Source organism: Nymphalis io, chromosome 1 (assembly GCF_905147045.1).
Source record: "Nymphalis io chromosome 1, ilAglIoxx1.1, whole genome shotgun sequence".
NCBI lineage: Eukaryota > Metazoa > Arthropoda > Insecta > Lepidoptera > Nymphalidae > Nymphalis > Nymphalis io.
Window position 1 is genome coordinate 13018170 of NC_065888.1, and position 17996 is coordinate 13036165.

The 17996-nt window shown below is 33.5% G+C and overlaps 1 protein-coding gene across 2 annotated transcripts in view; it reads right to left on the reverse strand.

Annotated features, from left to right (window-relative positions):
* LOC126770394 (uncharacterized) overlaps nt 1-17996 on the reverse strand; it is an 82119-nt gene that overhangs the window by 12335 nt on the left and 51788 nt on the right. For both annotated transcript variants that reach the window (XM_050489800.1, XM_050489794.1), the window contains exon 2: nt 15024-15081. The gene's annotated coding sequence lies outside the window, so the exon portion shown is untranslated. The remainder of the gene's footprint in view (nt 1-15023; nt 15082-17996) is intronic.

The window sequence follows — 17996 nt, forward strand, 5'->3', positions numbered from 1 at the left end:
GCAGTTAATTTGTATTTATGTTACTTGACTGTCAGAAAAAAGTACATTCCAAACCGGTGTTATCATTACGTTTAATACAATCCTATAATATGAAGATTCAAAAGTGCTCGTAAAAGGCTACTTCAATTATATTATAAAAATATATTTTTCAGTTTATCAGCGGAATGTTAAAAAATATATACGTATGTATATACTACGTTTTCAGCGGCACGCGTTATATGGATCGAGTTGAAGATTGAGAGGACAACACCCTAAACACAAAAATGTTACAAAATCCTTTAGATGAGTCATAGTACGCAAACATTACAAAACGAAGCTTTCTTCTAAATTGCATAATCCTCCGTCTTACAGGTGAAGCTGTGCGTTGATAGCCAGGACATTGCCCTTTATATATAAAGATGTATTTAGTTTGTCTGCTAATAAGTAAACACAGTACAGTAAGTTAACGTGCGCCTTGATTAACAAGTCTTAATGTTGGGCTAATTCGCTAATTAAATGTATGGATACTAATGAAGAAGGCCTTGCTGGTAACGAACATACAAACAAATTAGTGAGAGATTAATAGAACTATATGTTATATACTTTACGGGAGTTTACTTTGTCTTTGATGAGAAAAAAAGTATGAGCAGTGTAGTAAAGACCAAAAGAAAATAAAATTAAAAGCATACAATTACTAATGACATGACAGCTGAAAGTTTCCATTCTAAAGTTTAAAATAAAAATAAAATCATAATCGGACCCATAATTACAAACCAATAACATACGACCGACTTCGTCGTTTTGTTATTCGAATAAAAATCTAAATTAATCAGTTTATCAGGAATATGCTTTGCCTTAAAACCTTTTATTAACTAATTTTAAATTTAAATTAACTACTTCATTTAACTAATACAGGCGAACATAACGAGAATGAGTTCCAAACATTTATATTACTTTACATTTATATATATACATTCGATTAAATGATACTACTGCGGAGTAATATGTCCGCAGTAGCATCATGTACTCCATGTTTATAGGAAACGTCAATGGTTTTGACTTTAAAGCTATCAGCCCAGTCTCAGGCGTGTAAGTTATCGAAGAATGTCTTTTGTGCGTGTAATGGGTTCGCAGTGACGAGTGTGCCGCTGGGTTGGCGGTAAATAAATAATAGCGTCTCATATATAAACAGACGCAACATATCATTTCAGCACAAGAAAGACCGAAGGAACCGGAAGGCCGAGACTACTCCACGCAGCGCTTTATGAGATTATAATTTGAAAATGGCCATAAAAATTGAGGAGCTGACCAAATATCGGGTTTCGACTTCAATCCATCTTGACTTGTTGCATTACAAAGACGAAATCGCTTATTGGTAATCAAGAGAGTTATTAAATAGTATTGCAGTCACGAAATTATAAAGCATCATATTTAATATATAGAATTTATTTAATTAATAATAAGAATATAACGGAAAGGGAACTCAAAGAGGTGCGGACGTGAAATCTGTTGAGAAACAGAATAAATTATTTCCAATTAATATTGTGAAGGTGAGTTTGTTTTGCACACACGTTGTCAGTTCGCTTCACATGCAGGCGAAGTCGGGGGCCGAAATAAGTAAAAATAATATAACAAAAGAACAAATTTAAGGCGTAAACAGATTTGACACGACTGCGATCCAATCACAGTTCGGACCAAAACCAAAATGACTGTCAGTTTCTTACAAATGTATTTCAGGGACGAATATTATCGATTTTTTTTTATTGACATTGATGTTTGATGAAATTATTAAGTTACCCTAATGGATCATCATGGAAAGAGTATAGACAGTTGTTAGATGAAGTCGAAATAATAAAAATGCTGCAATATACAGAATGTTCAGTAAATCGCAATCTTCGGCTAATTAACGTGTTCTAACTACTGGGCGATCTCGTCTCTTTCAAATAAGAACTATGGTTCAAACAAACCGAGTTAACACTTTATCAAAGATATTTTATTGCACTTAAAAGCAATAGCGATATATACACGTACATACACCACCCGCCCGTGTTAGATTCGTACAAAGTGACCTCTTTAATTTTTTATTTAGTTAAAAACTTTCAGATGATAAAAAATTTTTTTTTGTTGGAAATTCCGTTGAATCCTTTCGCATTAAATTCTAAGTGAGCGTCTACGTCGCAAAAGGTGTAAGCTAAATTTCAAGTCAATCTGACCTATAGTTTTTGAGATCGTGTGATGAGTCTGTCTGCCTTCCTTGACGTAGCCATGAACGGCGAACCTAGAAGTCCTGGATACCTGACCCACCACATATATAAAGTATACATTGTTACCATTTTGGTTCGAGATTTCATCTCTAATATAATTTTATGCATATATCGTGATTCTTTATGATTTTTTGATTATTATAGTTACATTTTAGAATCTCTAATAGGTTTAATAGGTTTGCATAAATTTTAATGAATAAAACTACATAAAATCAATCTTTAGAATATTAGTATGATATAAATCTAAGTACACTATTTAATCTAGATAAATAAGGCGCCGTCTGTATAAGGGTTCACAATGTCGAAGGCCATGACGTCGTCAGTAAATTGATATCATTAGCCGTTATATGTGAAAGCTGTTATTTGCAGTCACGAATATTTGTTAAACCACATTAATTATTATGTATTAGAAAACTATCTATTACTTTAAATAACTTAAAGATTGTAAGTAACTTTATTTGTAAGATTGTAATAAAGAGATTGTATGTAACAGCTCGAAAATGTCACACAGCTAAGGCCTCCTTTCCCTGAGAATTTTTGTGATTTATACCACCACGAGGATTGGCGGATACACATATGGCTGATATTCTTCCAACACATTTTCTTTATTTTATATATATTTATATATTTGACTTACCAACAGAAAAAAAAAATAAGCAAAACAATAAATTATTAGATAAACTAAACTACTTACATTTCCAATTACAGATAATTACGATATGCTTTCTTTAAGCTTAACGATTGACGAGATGAATTATAAACACAAATTAAAGTTACGAAAAACTAGTGGCGTTTGCTGGATTTGAACCTGCATCCATCTTGTCATCTCCTACATGCAACTTTACACAGAAACACACATATACAAACATACTCTTACAACACACACACGGAAAATTTTATACAATACATAACTTTCATTAGTAATTATAAACATTTGGCTTTTTTTTTTGTTTAGTTTCATATCATAGTATAAGGTACATTTACTGTAACATAAATCTGGGAAGGAACTGACTTCCAAAACACAGCGAAAAACTAGTTTGGAATTAAGGGCTAGTGTAAACAGAACATGTGTATAAATAAATAAATCTTACATAAGCCAATTGCGTCTAACCACATACCGGCTCCATAACTCATTTAAATAACTTAGTGATTTAACGTATTACACAAAGCTGTTCTTTCTTTTGTTTTACACTATCGTGTTGACTTGAAAACTGTTGGAAGTTGGAAGGTAGGTGTGAACTGTTTAATGACAAAGGAAACTGTTAATTATTCCGACTGCGCCTTCATAACAGATGATTGTCTGTCTGCAAGTCCAGAGTACTCATTAGCGAGTGAACGCGTGAAATGTAATCGTATAAGACAACTAGTTTTCGTCTGCGACTTCGTCCACATGTTAGTGAGAGTATATGCTGTATAAGCTGAACAAAAGGATTCCAGAAAACTTTCAAAAATATTCAATTGTGAAATTTAAAAGAATCGTTAAGGAACGCTTGTGTGCTAAAGGACACAACCAATGACTTTTTAAATGATTGCACCCTTTGTGAATGAAACGATCGCACCCATATTATTTCAAATTACTATATATATGTATATATATATATATATATTATTCTGCTATTGTTGTATGTTACTTGTAATTGTAAAGGATGAGATATAAAAAAATCCCGCAATCAATGAGTAAGTGTAACGCTTCTATATTGAATAAAGATTTTTGACATTGAGTTCAAAAAAATGTCCTTCTTTGGGTTTTAAGTTTGCTTCATACTAAACTTCTTCAAAATTGTTTTAGTGACTTAGCCGTGATAGCGTATCAGACAGAGTTACTTTCGCGTTTATTATATGAATATAATTGTATATATGAAAGAAAACATAGGCCATGTAAATACATACAAACATTTATTGTGATTTGATCAACCTTTCGGGGACAGGACACGTGTATACCGAAGGTCGCGGGATCAAATTCGAGGACCACTGAGTTATCATGAGCTCAATTTGTGATAATAATAAATAATTAATCTTGTACGCTGCGATAAAGGTAATTAGCGTGAGAAAAAATGCACGTGTTGTATAATATTTAGCCACACGTGTAACCAATCAATCTTGAACGCAGCGTGATGAAATAAAATCCAAACCTTCAGTCTTTTCGACTCTTCGGGCAAACTCAACAGTGATATATTAAGTTTTTTAGTTAATTTCTACATATCTACCACATCAACCTACGACCCTAGGCAGTAACCAAAACGTTAACCAACCCACAATACTTTACTGGTATTACGACTCAGTTGATTACTCTCTCATCGTGTATATGAAATGGGCTTGTATATTTAACGTGGGTAGCCGTGGACCGCATTTTGTCTATAAGATACCGCGGCAAAGATAAACTTGTAACACGAAGTTTCCGACTTTGCAAAGTCAATAAATTAGCTCCTATACAAAAATTCCGCAGATAATTTGAACTTTGGCCATTCATAATTTTAAATCTTATCTTAAAGAACGTCATGTTTTCGTTATATTTATGAGTTGTTGCCCAGTAGCTAGATAACGTGAATCTTTCGAAGATTGTAGATTCAAACTAGTTCAATCATCACCTATTTTTACGTTTTATATTAATTTTTAATTTAAGATTCTCGTATTCTAGACACTGGAATTCGCATTAAATACTACGAAATGTAAATTTATTGGTATTATAAAATAACTTCATAGCTAAATATTCTTAAAAACAACCTTTTATATACAAACTTTCTTCTCTGTGCTATTAAACGTTAAGAAGTGCTTTCGTTTCTGGTGATCATCATCGGAACTGAACCCATATGTAACGTTTCAATTCCGCAAACTAAGTGGAAGGTGTTTCTAAAACAGTTTGCGAGATTTGACCTAAACAAACTAACAAAAATATATAATGCAATTTAAATAAAAGCTTGTAAATATATAAAACATTGTTTACATAATAAGTGAACAAAACTAATATCTTCTGTAATTCATAAGTCACGGAAGAATGCACAAACGATCCTGTGACGCCCCCCGAAGAGACGGCGAGGGTACCGCTGGTTTTTTAGTGGGTATTCCGGTGCACTGGAGTTCCAGGCGTCAGCGAGCTCCACATCCCCCCCTTCGCTTCATGTGTGGGAAACGCGTAAATGCGTTTTTCCAGCGAAATAAAAAAAATCTTCTGGAATAACAAGTAAACTATATTTACTTTTGTATTTTATATTTCGATAGCAAAAATATTTTATATTTCTGGACGAATTCATTCGATCCAATCAGGATTTAAATAAAAACGAAATGTATTTAATTCGGATGTTAAATCCCACGCAACATGACGTCGTTATGCTTTTACATGTTAAATATAAACCAACTCAATTTAAAATACGTTATTTATTGTAAAGTTGACAGTCGTCTCAAACATATTAATTAATGTATTTATTTAAAAAAAAAGAAATATACTTATCCAAGTAGGTTTTTCATATAGTTTTTGTATTATGTATATTTTTTCAACCATTTTTTGGCTAATTATATTTATTTATTTTTTTTTTTTTATATCGCCGGGAGGGCAAATGACTCTACTCCACCTGATGGTAAGTGGTAGTAGAGTCCAAACGCGACGACGGCCAGTACAGACGGGAAAAACGTTCTGCACTAGCCGCCTTCGCCTTGCCGGCCCGCAAGATGCCTCTTCACGCCTCGTTTGAAGGAACCCGGGTTGTAAGAGGAGGGGAATACGTGAGCTGGTAAGGAATTCCATTTTTTGGAAGTGCGACAAAGAAAGGAGTTGCCAAATTTCTTTGTTCGCGATGGAATTGATGTCACAGTTAGGCGGTGACATCGAGAACCAGCTCGCGTGGACTTAAGAAGGAAGGGGGAAGCAGGAATTAGAGAGAATAATTCCTCAGAGCACTCGCCGTGATACAGTCGATAGAAAGCGCTCAGTGCTGCTATCTCACGACGCAATTGTAAAGGTTCAAGGGTGTTTGTGACCTTTACGTCGCCAATAATGCGTACGGCACGTCGCTGCAACCGGTCCAAGGCCTCAAGTAGGTACTTAGTGGAGCCATCCCAAAGGTGCGAGCAATATTCCACGCAAGACCGTACCTGTGTTTTGTACAGCAGGCACAGTTGTTGTGGCGTGAAAAAGCGCCGCACCTTGTTCAGAACTCCGAGTTTCCGTGAAGCTGTTTTTATAACAGCCTCGATGTAATCCCTTGGACTAAGGTCGCAGCGAACGTCAATCCCCAGCATGGCGATTTTGCTTTGCATCACCAGCGGAGTACCACAGAGGGAGGGAAGAGGGGAAAATGTTGACTTTTTCGCCGTGAGAGCGCATACCTGTGTTTTCTTGGCATTAAACTCAACAAGATTATCAGAGCCCCATTTGGCGATGAGATCTAACGTCCTATCGAGTTCAATGACAAGATTCTCCCGCCTCTCCTCAGTTTCCGCCCGCCCAGCCACTGCGCGTCCGTGGTATCCACCATGCACTGTACTATCATCTGCATAGCAATGTATGTTCCCAAGGGAGAGCATATCATTGATATGCAAAAGAAAGAGTGTGGGAGATAGCACAGATCCCTGGGGGACCCCAGCATTCACTACATAGAATTGTGAAGCGCAACCATCTACTAAAGCACGAAGGCTACGCTTGTGTAGGAAGCTAGCAATCCAGGTGCATAGCTGAGCAGGCAGACCATATGCCGGTAGCTTGGAGAGAAGACTTCTGTGCCAGACCCTGTCGAAAGCCTTTTATTTTATTTATTAGAATCACTTTCACTGACAGAATTATTAAATTCAAACTTATTACCTAAGTCTAGAGATTACTTAAGCTATATACTATATCCACGCACAGGCAAAACAAAATATTTATTATTTAAAAAAAAGATTTTTAGAAATTTCAATTTTACCGAGAACCACCCCTGGGTTCTCGGTAATTGACCACCGGTTTCAAAATATCAATCTATTACTATTTATTAGAAAAATCCGGCAGACGATGCCCAATTGGCATGGCGAATGGTTAAACGGTATAGAAGGTGATGTGCTGCAGCGCCATTAGCTGCGGGATACAACAAGTTGAATAGTAAAAAAAACTTCTACGAAAAATTCATGTGACTACATTACCAAGTCTATTATATCTATAAAGGTCCATCAATAGAATATACATGATCACAACTCACACAAATAGCATGAAAAGTGGTGAAAGTATTTTATTAAGAAGTACATTGTAAATTTTTAATTTATCAAGCCGTCGTCGTGGAAGGAACAAATTACGAGCAGGTATATAAAAGCTATTGTCATGACTACGTATCGCTCATGTTCTATTTTGCTGGTAGTATGGCTTTGTGCAAGCTCGTCTGGGTAGGTACCACCCACTCATCAGTTATTCTACCGCGAAACAGTACAGTACTTCGTATTGTTGTGTTCCAGTTTGAAGGTTGAGTGAGCCAGTGTAATTACAGGCACAAGGAACATAACATCTTAGTTCCCAAGGTTGGTGGCGCATTGCCGAAGTAAGCGATGGTTAACATTTCTTACAATGCCAATGTTTATGGCCGTTGGTGACCACTTACCATCAGGTGGCCCATATGCACGTCCGCCTTCCTATATAAAAAAAGGACGGACTAATTTTCAAAAAACGTGGGAATATATCGAATTGCATATATTTTAAGCTTATCTATAAATTTAAATTTAGAACGATATTTTTTTTTTTTTATAAATGATAAGTTGACTAAAATTTTAATTTTTTCTGTCACTTAACCGAAGTTAACCATACTCCACAAAATATACTAGCGAAAAGTGATAAGACCTACATTATTAAATTATCATAATAAGAAAGTTTAACGTTAATGGAATTAGTAGTTTTGGCGTTATTTGGAACAAACAAAATAAATAAAACTTTCCTCCAATTAGAACGTGATTAAATAATACATATTTCTAAACGAAACTACGTGATATTTAAACGTGATTCAAAGATTTGCTTTATAGTACAGCGTCGATTCGTCAAATAAATTGTTAGCGTGTTTAAGTCCTATAAATAAGAATAAAAGAAATTGAAATTTAAATTTCATTTTCAGACACTGTGAACATCATATATGAGATGAAGAATACGTATAATATACAAGATTTACAAGTTAGCAGTTTGAATTTATTACACCATTTAACACATACAAGAATATTATGGCAGCGCAAATTGTTCAAGCGTTAGAACCTGAAATAGTTAATACTCTGTGCTATACTGGCAATATAAAAAAAAAGATAACGCTGTCAATCCGCCATGATTTTTTTCAGTGAATTATTAATAGTTCTTTGTTATACGTGACATGGCAGAATATTTTGCGCAAATAGCGTAGATACTCGCCAGAAACGGGAAAAAGAATAGTTCTTTGAACCTTTTAACTTTAATTATTTGGGATTTACATTTATATATAATAAAAGTTTTGTTTAGAAATTATATTCGTATAAAGTATGATACAAAACGACGACGATGCTAATGTTTATGCTGTTGAAAAGTAAGATAACAGAAAGTGTCCCAGTCGGTATCCGAGTCTGAGTATTCTAATATATGTCTTGTTAATTTGTCGCGACCTTCCCTTGATAATTAAGGTAGATACGACTCGAATTGGAAGGAAAATTCCACGCAAGATACATTAAAGCCGACGTATAAATGCCGAAAGACGTTGAACGCCCATTAGCTAGCGTTAGTTGCTCGTGTATTCGAGCTTCACTGACGTCAATTTAGGGCTAAAATGTGAAAACTTTTTGTGACAACGGATGACAAGCTATGATAATTTTACAATAATAAAAAACATTTTTCAGATTGAGCAGACATCAAATGTATTGATGTATAAGGTAAGTAAGTATGATGTATTAGTATCAATGTATGTATAGTGTAATAACAGGCACAAGAGATATAACATCTTAGTTCCCAAGGTCGGTGGCGCATTGGTGATGTAAGCGATGGTTAACATTTCTTACAATGCCAATGTCTATGGGCGTTGGTGACCACTTACCGTTAGGTGACCCATATGCTCGTCTGCCTTCCTATTCTATAAAAAAAATCTAATAAAATAAAATAAAATATGCTCCCAGTAGCTGACATTTTTGACACTTAATTATTTATTCGTTTACAATATCGGAATATTTTATTTTTTCTGTAATATAACGTTACATAACAGATATTACGATTTGTCATATCTTCTTGTTCGTTACAGTTCACTTATAACGACTTATTTAATTATATACTTGCTAGGTACTTATTTACTAACAATGAACATATCGACTTATTTTTTTTTAATACAATTTTTAGAATAGTTTGAAATATAAACTGTTATTATAAATGCCTTAATAAAACATTCATTCAAAAGCATAGAATCAATTTTAATAACCTAATAAGAATACCTAACCTTATTTAATTCTAACTATCTCTCTTTTGTCTATAGTTTGTAATATTATAAATCCGAGTGACTTTGTTTATTTTCTACGCTTCCTAGTCTTAAGTACTTAACCGATCATCGTGAAATATATATGCATACATAGTTTTAGGAATATAGAAAAGGACATAGGGTACTTGACATTTACAACCCCCCCCCCCCTCAAACGTAGACAAAGCCGGGTGGATAATAAAAGTGATGGGAGTTACGAGTAAATATACCAAGTTGAAAAACTAAAACGCTTCAATACGAGCTCACTGGTATGGTACTGCGTTATTGGATTATCACAAGAGTTGTACAAGTGTGTTAAGGTTTCATACTGATAACAGTGAAAACTGAGTTTTTAGTTTCCGTTAAGTGTGTTAATACTGGTAAGCTGATATGAAGAGCTCACAATTATTTCATCATTATTTAATTCTAAGCAAAAAGTCTAATTAAAACTTTAAGATGCTGTAATGTAACGGTTACATAATCGCAAACCTACATTTGCTCTATGATTATGACAATTTATCATTTCAACTAATACACTGCATATAATTGTCCATTTAACCTACTCCAAAAACAATCACAACAAGCAAACGAATTTCAAGCAATTAATTTCTTCATATGAAAATTTTTAATTATCGCAATATTTTAATAAACATACAATAAAAGCCCTTATTGTCATGACTTAAGTTACACAATAGCGTACACTGATCCGTGACGCCATTGATTTTTGGGTGCGCGTGATTCGCTTCGATCCACATGAGGTGGAGCATTAACATATCAATAGGGCTGTCATGTATCCACGTGACAGCCACCTATTCGGGTGTGCCCTGAGCTTTGAACCTATAAATGGCCCAAATGTATTTTCATACTGAAAATTAAAATTAAGTATCATCTACTATTATCATACAAGACCTTTTGAAGATAATACAAGTATTTTTTATTTTGGTTAAATAAGATAACAATGGATAACCGATGTAAAGACACTAAATACTTTTTTGTAAATATTAATTATATCGAAATTATAGAAGTAAAATTTTCAGGATTCTGGATTTTTGGCAACCCTGTGTTTGGTGTGCAGCCGTTTCGTTTCGTTTGAACTTAAACCTTACTGTTTTCTAAAATGTATCGTTAAGAGGGAAAGCGTGTTTTTGTATCGCCACTATTTCCATATTACTTTCACTGATCGATAGTTTTAATGAATAAAAAACCTGCTATATATCATACTTACACATATGTAATTTAAAAAAAAAAATGTTCTAAAGTTTATTTTTTATCGTAACTCAACTGTGATCTTTGAACCGGCAGCCCTAATAGAACTTTATTGCAAGGTCGCTTAGTACATTATTCTTCGAGTCAAAAAATCAAGAAAATTTGGGTTAAATATGGAAATGGTATGCGCTCTTTTTTCTTTTACGCCTATAGTCCGATGAGACGGCAATCTACGATCAAGATACGATCTTTGAGAGCGTACAGGCGCAGTTCAACTTTACGTGGTTTCAGGGTCACGTAAGTATAACACTTCCAGTTTCCTCAACTGATGTTAGTAGCATATTTACATACATCTAACAGGCATCCTTGTCACTCATTCAATCACACACGTATTTTGTCATTTGCCTTTTATTTGAGAGAAGATATATGATAAAATGAACCATATTGGCTCTCTTAATTTTAGACGGTGATCTATAAAGTGGACTACGTTTACTTATTTTATTTTTTATAGAATAGGTTGGCGGATAAGCACGTGGGTCATCTGATGGTAATTGGTCACGCCCATAGACATTGCCATTGTAAGAAATGTTAACCATCACTTACATCACCAATGCGCCATCAACCTCGAGAACTAAGATGTTATGTCCCTTGTGCCTGTAATTACACTGGCTCACCCACCTTTCAAACCGGAACACAACAATAACAAGTACTGCTGTTTTGCAGTAGAATATCTTAAGTGGGTGTTACCTACCGTAGTAGCTTGCACAAAGCCACCAGTAAAATTAATAAGTAAAATTTATAAGCCTACATTATCGTCTTTAAAAAAAAAAAAAAAGTCTTTGCGCCAGTAAGTTCTTTAATTGTGATAAATTCAAATAACCAATCTTGAGAGACTTCAGACCCAGACATTTTCAAGGTATCAATGACAAAAGTATAACGATGGTCTCAGAAAACAGACGTACATATTGCGTCTCCGTTAAGGGCATTTAAACAATAGCCCATTGTTCCTGAAGTCTATCCTTGTGAAGCTATCAACGAAGCGTGTGATGTATCGCGACTATTAAAATATTCATAGGAAAATACTTATAAATAAGAAAGTGTGTTTCTTGTTTTGTTCGTATTTCGTAATATTTATTATTATATTTGGTAAAATTTACTCTCGAGAGTGACATAGGCTTTTTACACCGAAAATATTACGGTGAAAAGGTCGCGGTAATGACCAGGTGAAAATATTTGCACATAGTAGCGAAGAATTTCTGATCACAGCTCACGTCACTTCGTTGGTAATTAAAATTTCATAGTAACGATGGAGTTATGAACAGCGGCCTCATTTTCAACATTACGTCAAAGTTAAAATTTTTATTCAATTTAGAAGCTCGCTTATTGATTATCAAAAATTTACCACAGACCTCAGAAGCGGTTCTTCTACGCAAGATACCAATAATGTTAAAAATATTACTTAAAAAGGCCTGAAGGCGAACATTTAATTTTCAAGGTCTCATTATATAAAAATTAGCTAGTTTAGATTCGCAGATAAGATTGCATTTAGATAAGAGCAAGTATTATGGTAATTATATAAAGGAATAACAACTAAAATTATAAGCAGCTACATAGCTTTTTATTTAATATTATTTATCTACAGTACAGTAACAGCCTGTCAATGTCCCACTGCTGGGCTAAGGCCTCCTCTCCCTTTTGAGGAGAAGGTTTGGAGCTTATTCCACCACGCTGCTCCAATGCGGGTTGGTAGAATACACATGTGGCATAATTTCAATGAAATTAGACACATGCAGGTTTCCTCACGATGTTTTCCTTCACCGTCAAGCACGAGATAAATTATAATCACAAATTAAGCACATAAAAATTCAGTGGTGCTTGGCCGGGTTTGAACCCACGATCGTCAGTTAAGATTCACGCGTTCTAACCACTAGGCCATCTCGGCTTTTTTATCTAACATAGTTAAATCACTACTATAACTTTGTTGATGATTTGATTAGTGTAATTGTAATGACATCATGAAGCTCAGCCTTTTGGGAAACTATTGGGACATTTGATTCATCAACAGCGGTCGAGACATTTCAACTAAATAACACTAGATTACAGCACGGTTCGTAAATTCAAGTCATATAGATAAATATTTTTGTCGAAATATCTTTTATATAATATACTAAAATATTTTGTGTAACAAATATATGCTTCGATATTTAAAATTAAGTTCGAGCAAAAAGAGAGATCGCTAACAGGTTACATTAGAGATGTTATGAGTAAAAACATTCAGTTTCTGTTTTGTTTTTATTTTCTTGCAAAACGTAATTTCAAAATCTATGTATATAAATATATGTCTATTGTGTCTATATATGTTTATATAAAATACATAAAATATGATTGTAAAACTGTATGCGCCGTAATTGCCGAATATCCCGGGCCAATTTTAGTTAAATTATAAACGTACCAAAATTCGCTAACCTAAAAGGTTGTAAATTATCTAAATTGTACGCGGTTTATTCCCAGTTTTCCACGATTTAACAATTTAAATAGATTTATTATAAGCTAACAGTAAAATCCAATTTCCTGTTAATTTTCCTGTACAACATTTATACCAATTATAAATAGTACCCGATGCGAAGCGAGGAATCCTTAATAAAGCATAAGCAAGCATAACTTATAACAAACATCAAATTAATAATGTAAGAGAAGACATAAGGGTAATATTTCTACATCTTTTTTACTCATTTATTTTGAAACACGAACTCTCCAGTATCTGAAACGCTAATCAAAGTCATCGATGAAATAATTTGGCTTTACTCAATCGTCATTGGTCGGTGGTAGCCGATGACGTAATAGGCGACCAATGAGCGTGCATTTTAAAGCCAAATTACTTGATCAGTTTTTAACTGGTACTGTATGTTTTATATAACAATTTATGGTTATTACTAATTTTAAGATTAATAAAAGCAAATATCACGATTCATTTTTAAAATGATAATACTTATTTTACAATGACTACTTTCAAGAGCGCTTTATCAATCGAGGAGACCGATTAGTAACCTCAAAGGCCCTTAAGGCTTTCAAAGGAAGGATATATATCTGTATATTCCTGTACGTTTATGTCTGTGGACAGTAAGCTTTCAAGATTAACAATGTATGGCTGAGCGCATCGTCTAATGGTTTTTTTAATGGCAACTGAGCCATTTTATGTCAGATGTTTTTTTACGTTATTATATTTAAATAACATAGAATAATTTTCGAATAAAAATTTCTAAAATATTTGAAATTAATTGCGCAAGAGCTAGACATATATGGAAATATATATTTTACGTTTGTATTTTTATTTATATAATTAATAATTCTCTAAGAATTAATTAGTTTTTTTTAAAGCTGATTTCATCGAATACATAATATACATTTTATTAGTAATAATTTACATTCTGTACGTAATAAGCCACCTTCCATTGGCTTGGAGATGTTATATTTCTTATATTACATTTCTATATACGACAAAGGAATATATCACTGGTGGAAGGGCTTTGTGTACACCCGTCTAGGCATATTACTGGGACATTTCGTCTTAAATGGCAAACTAACAGCTTATCACAGGCACAAGGGGCTTATAATCCAGAAACCCATAATTTATCAATGCATTAAGGGCAGTGGTAACTGTTAACCCTTAAATGACCAATTTGCAAAAACAAAACAGACTTTAAATAAAAAAAAGAAAAATAAGAATGCGCGAAGTATTAACTTTTAAATTTTTAAATTATTCTAAATACATGTACCAATAAATTAACTTAAATTTATAATATTTTAAGCTCAGGTTAAAAGGGATATCGCAACTCTAGAGAACGGCAATGTTTTATTAATGGGAATAATACAATCTCTTAAATTAAAAACGTCCATGTTTGTCCTTGTTCTACTTAAAAAGGGTTTCGCATTTAAAACAAAAAATGTGCAGCTTAAAAATGTTTATTTGAAAATAGAATTTCTGTTAAAAAAGTATGTATCTATCCGATTCTAATGCCAGAAGTGAAGTTAAAGAAATAATTTTAACTTTAAATTGACATAATTAATCGAGATATATAATAAAATGAATATAATTACGTCAATATTTATTATACATTTAATTCATTAACACAGTTATAAAGTAAAAGTTTTTTGAAGTACGTACCGATTACGTCGGCCGTTGATTCACCTTCGAATCATAAGTCGATCGGATGTTGCCACACCTGTAACAAAATATTATAAAAAAATAATATAATTGGAATATTAAATTTAAATATAATTAATCGGTTTTTAACGTTAAATGATTCGAATAAAGGGTTTCGGAAGACTATTTTCGGACGAATTAGTTAAAATCAATTATGTAATAAAATTATTTCATTTTATTTTAAAAATAAATGTTTGATCTCAATGCTTTCGAAGTGTTACCTTTGCCTTTCAATGATAAAAAGAAACAACTTTCTAATATTATAATGCTTAAATGATTTAATATAGCTAATTTTGTGTCAAAATAACTGAATAAAGCCATAATTTATTTAATATAATCGTCTTTATTTTTAAATATTTTATACGGTGTTATTAGATAAACAATGCTGTCTTCTTCTTTCGAATGTCAAAACAGAGATGGCAGAAAGAGATAAATCGTTGTTTACTGAAACAATCGGTTTAATGGTGGTAGGGCTTTGTGCAAGCTCGTCTGGTTAGGTACCAACCATTCATCAGAAATTCTACCGCAAAACACCAGTACTTGTTATTGTTGTGTTCCGGTTTGAAGGGTGAGTGAGCCAGTGTAATTACAGGCACAAGGGACATAAAAACTTAGTTCCCAAGGTTGGTGGCACATTGGCTAGGTAAGCGATGGTTGACATTTCTTACAATGCCAATGTCTAAGGGCGTTTGGTGACCACTTACTGTACTTACTGTACTGGTTTTAATAAATAAAAAGAACTATTTACAAATCCTAAATTTTCGAATAAAACAAAAACGGCCTTAATTATAAATGTTTATTATTAAATATATTTTTTTATAGAATAGGAAGGCGGACGAGCATATGGGCCATCTGATGGTTAGTGGTCCGCCCATTGACATCTGTATTGTAAGAAATATTAGCCATCCCTTACATCACCAATGCGTCAACAACCTTATGAATTAAGATGCTGTGCTCCTAGTACCTGTAGTTACATTAGCTCACTCAAAACGGAACACAAAAATACAAAGTACTGCTGTTTTGAGGTCGAACATGTGATAGGTGAGTGGTACCTGCCCAGAATATAGTAGTTTAGATTGTAACATTAGTCTGGTCTTCTTTGATGTTAAGCTTAGTTTAGATAAGAAATTAAATTATAAAGAAAAAATCGTAGCGTCCATTAAAACACGCTTTATGCGGGTAGTAAGAAAATAAAATAGTAGCACAGGTCACAGACTGTTTCTTTCGAGTCGACATCGATTAAATGTTGACAATATTAAACTTAGAAGAAAATATGAAAGGAAAGTGAGACAGCTATGAAAAGGAGAGCTTACGAGAGATTATAGCTATGGGGCTTAATTACAAACACTATTACTTGACAAAGATCTTTGTTTTAAGACACTGAGCGAGGTCAATAGCCTCAAACAACGTCCAGGTCTATGAACTTGTTTTGTAAGCTACAAAAGGAATTTATACTACTACAATGTCATCGTTAGGTTTAATAAGGTTTGGGACGCCTGTTATTGGCTAGTGAATCTAATATACTACAGTGCAAATTAGATTTGCGATCAGGAGACGATCGAATATTTATTGCACATCGTGTTAAAAAAGGTTAAGTGAAAACATAATAAAAACCTTATAAAATATTTTTGTATTCATCAAAGCTTCATACAACACATTTATATCGTAACTAACAAAAGTCGGCAGAAGCCCTGTAGGTATCAGTAGTAAATTATCAACTACATAATATGTACTTGATACGAAATTAACATATTTCTGTCATATTTATTGAAATCTACTTCTTATTATTTATAGTTTTTGTCGTTACACCCTTCATTAGTCATCCAGTACGGCCTTCGGTTTAGAAAGGCTTTGGACGCAAGAGCTAGTAATCTAAGCCTGACCAATTTTTATTGACATTGACATGTTAAGTTTAATGCTATTATTAGTGATAATTTTGTAAAATACAACCAATGGGATTGGCAAAAGTTATTGCGTATTTAAAATACGACGGAATAAGATCGATGCCATTCCCCAGATCAGTCTGCGATCATTTCGTTCACATTCTTATTATTTAAATTATGTCAACGATGGTACTGAATTTGATAGACAATTTTTTATAAATAAAATACTTGTTATCCTTTTAAACTCCATTGATAAGAAAGAGATAGAAATAATGGAAAGACTGAAAATATAAATAATAAATTGGAATAAGAAAAAATAATTATTATTTCATATTTTAATGAGTTTTATTCTATATCTACACTTTAAGCGGAGATGGCCTATTGGTTAGAACGCGTGAATCTTAACCGATGGTCGTGGGTTCAAACCCGGGAAGCACCACTGAATTTTCATGTGCTTAATTTGTGTTTGTAATTCATCTCGTGCTTGACATTGAAGGAAAACATCGTGAGTAAACCTGCGAAATTCTGCCACATATGTATTCCACCATCCCGCATTGGAGCAGCGTGGTGGAATAAGCTCCAAACCTTCTCCTTAAAAGGGAGAAGAGGCCTTAGCCCAGCAGTGGGACATTAACAAGCTGTTACTGTAATACTGTACTATTATATATCATGATAACGTTCACAGTTAATAATATAAATATGTATACAGGCTTAATGTGTACAAAATGAAGTGTTACTAACGTTTCAAGTACCAAAACCTTTTAGCTGTTGACGGCTTGCAAAATGTTATTTCCAAAGTATTAAACTTATTTATATAGATGGAAAATAAAAGCCACGTAACTCATAAAGGCCACGATCTCGCAACTTAGCACCTGTCTAAATCCAAACATTATATTAATTGTACTCGTATAACGTAAATAAATTTAGAATTCACATGACCACAGAGTTAGCAAAAAAAAGAAACCAAAAAAAAAGCAATGTATTTTATATTAACTATAAAAATTTGGTAACTAGCATCTGTTGAAAGAAAATTTGTGATCACGATGAAGGT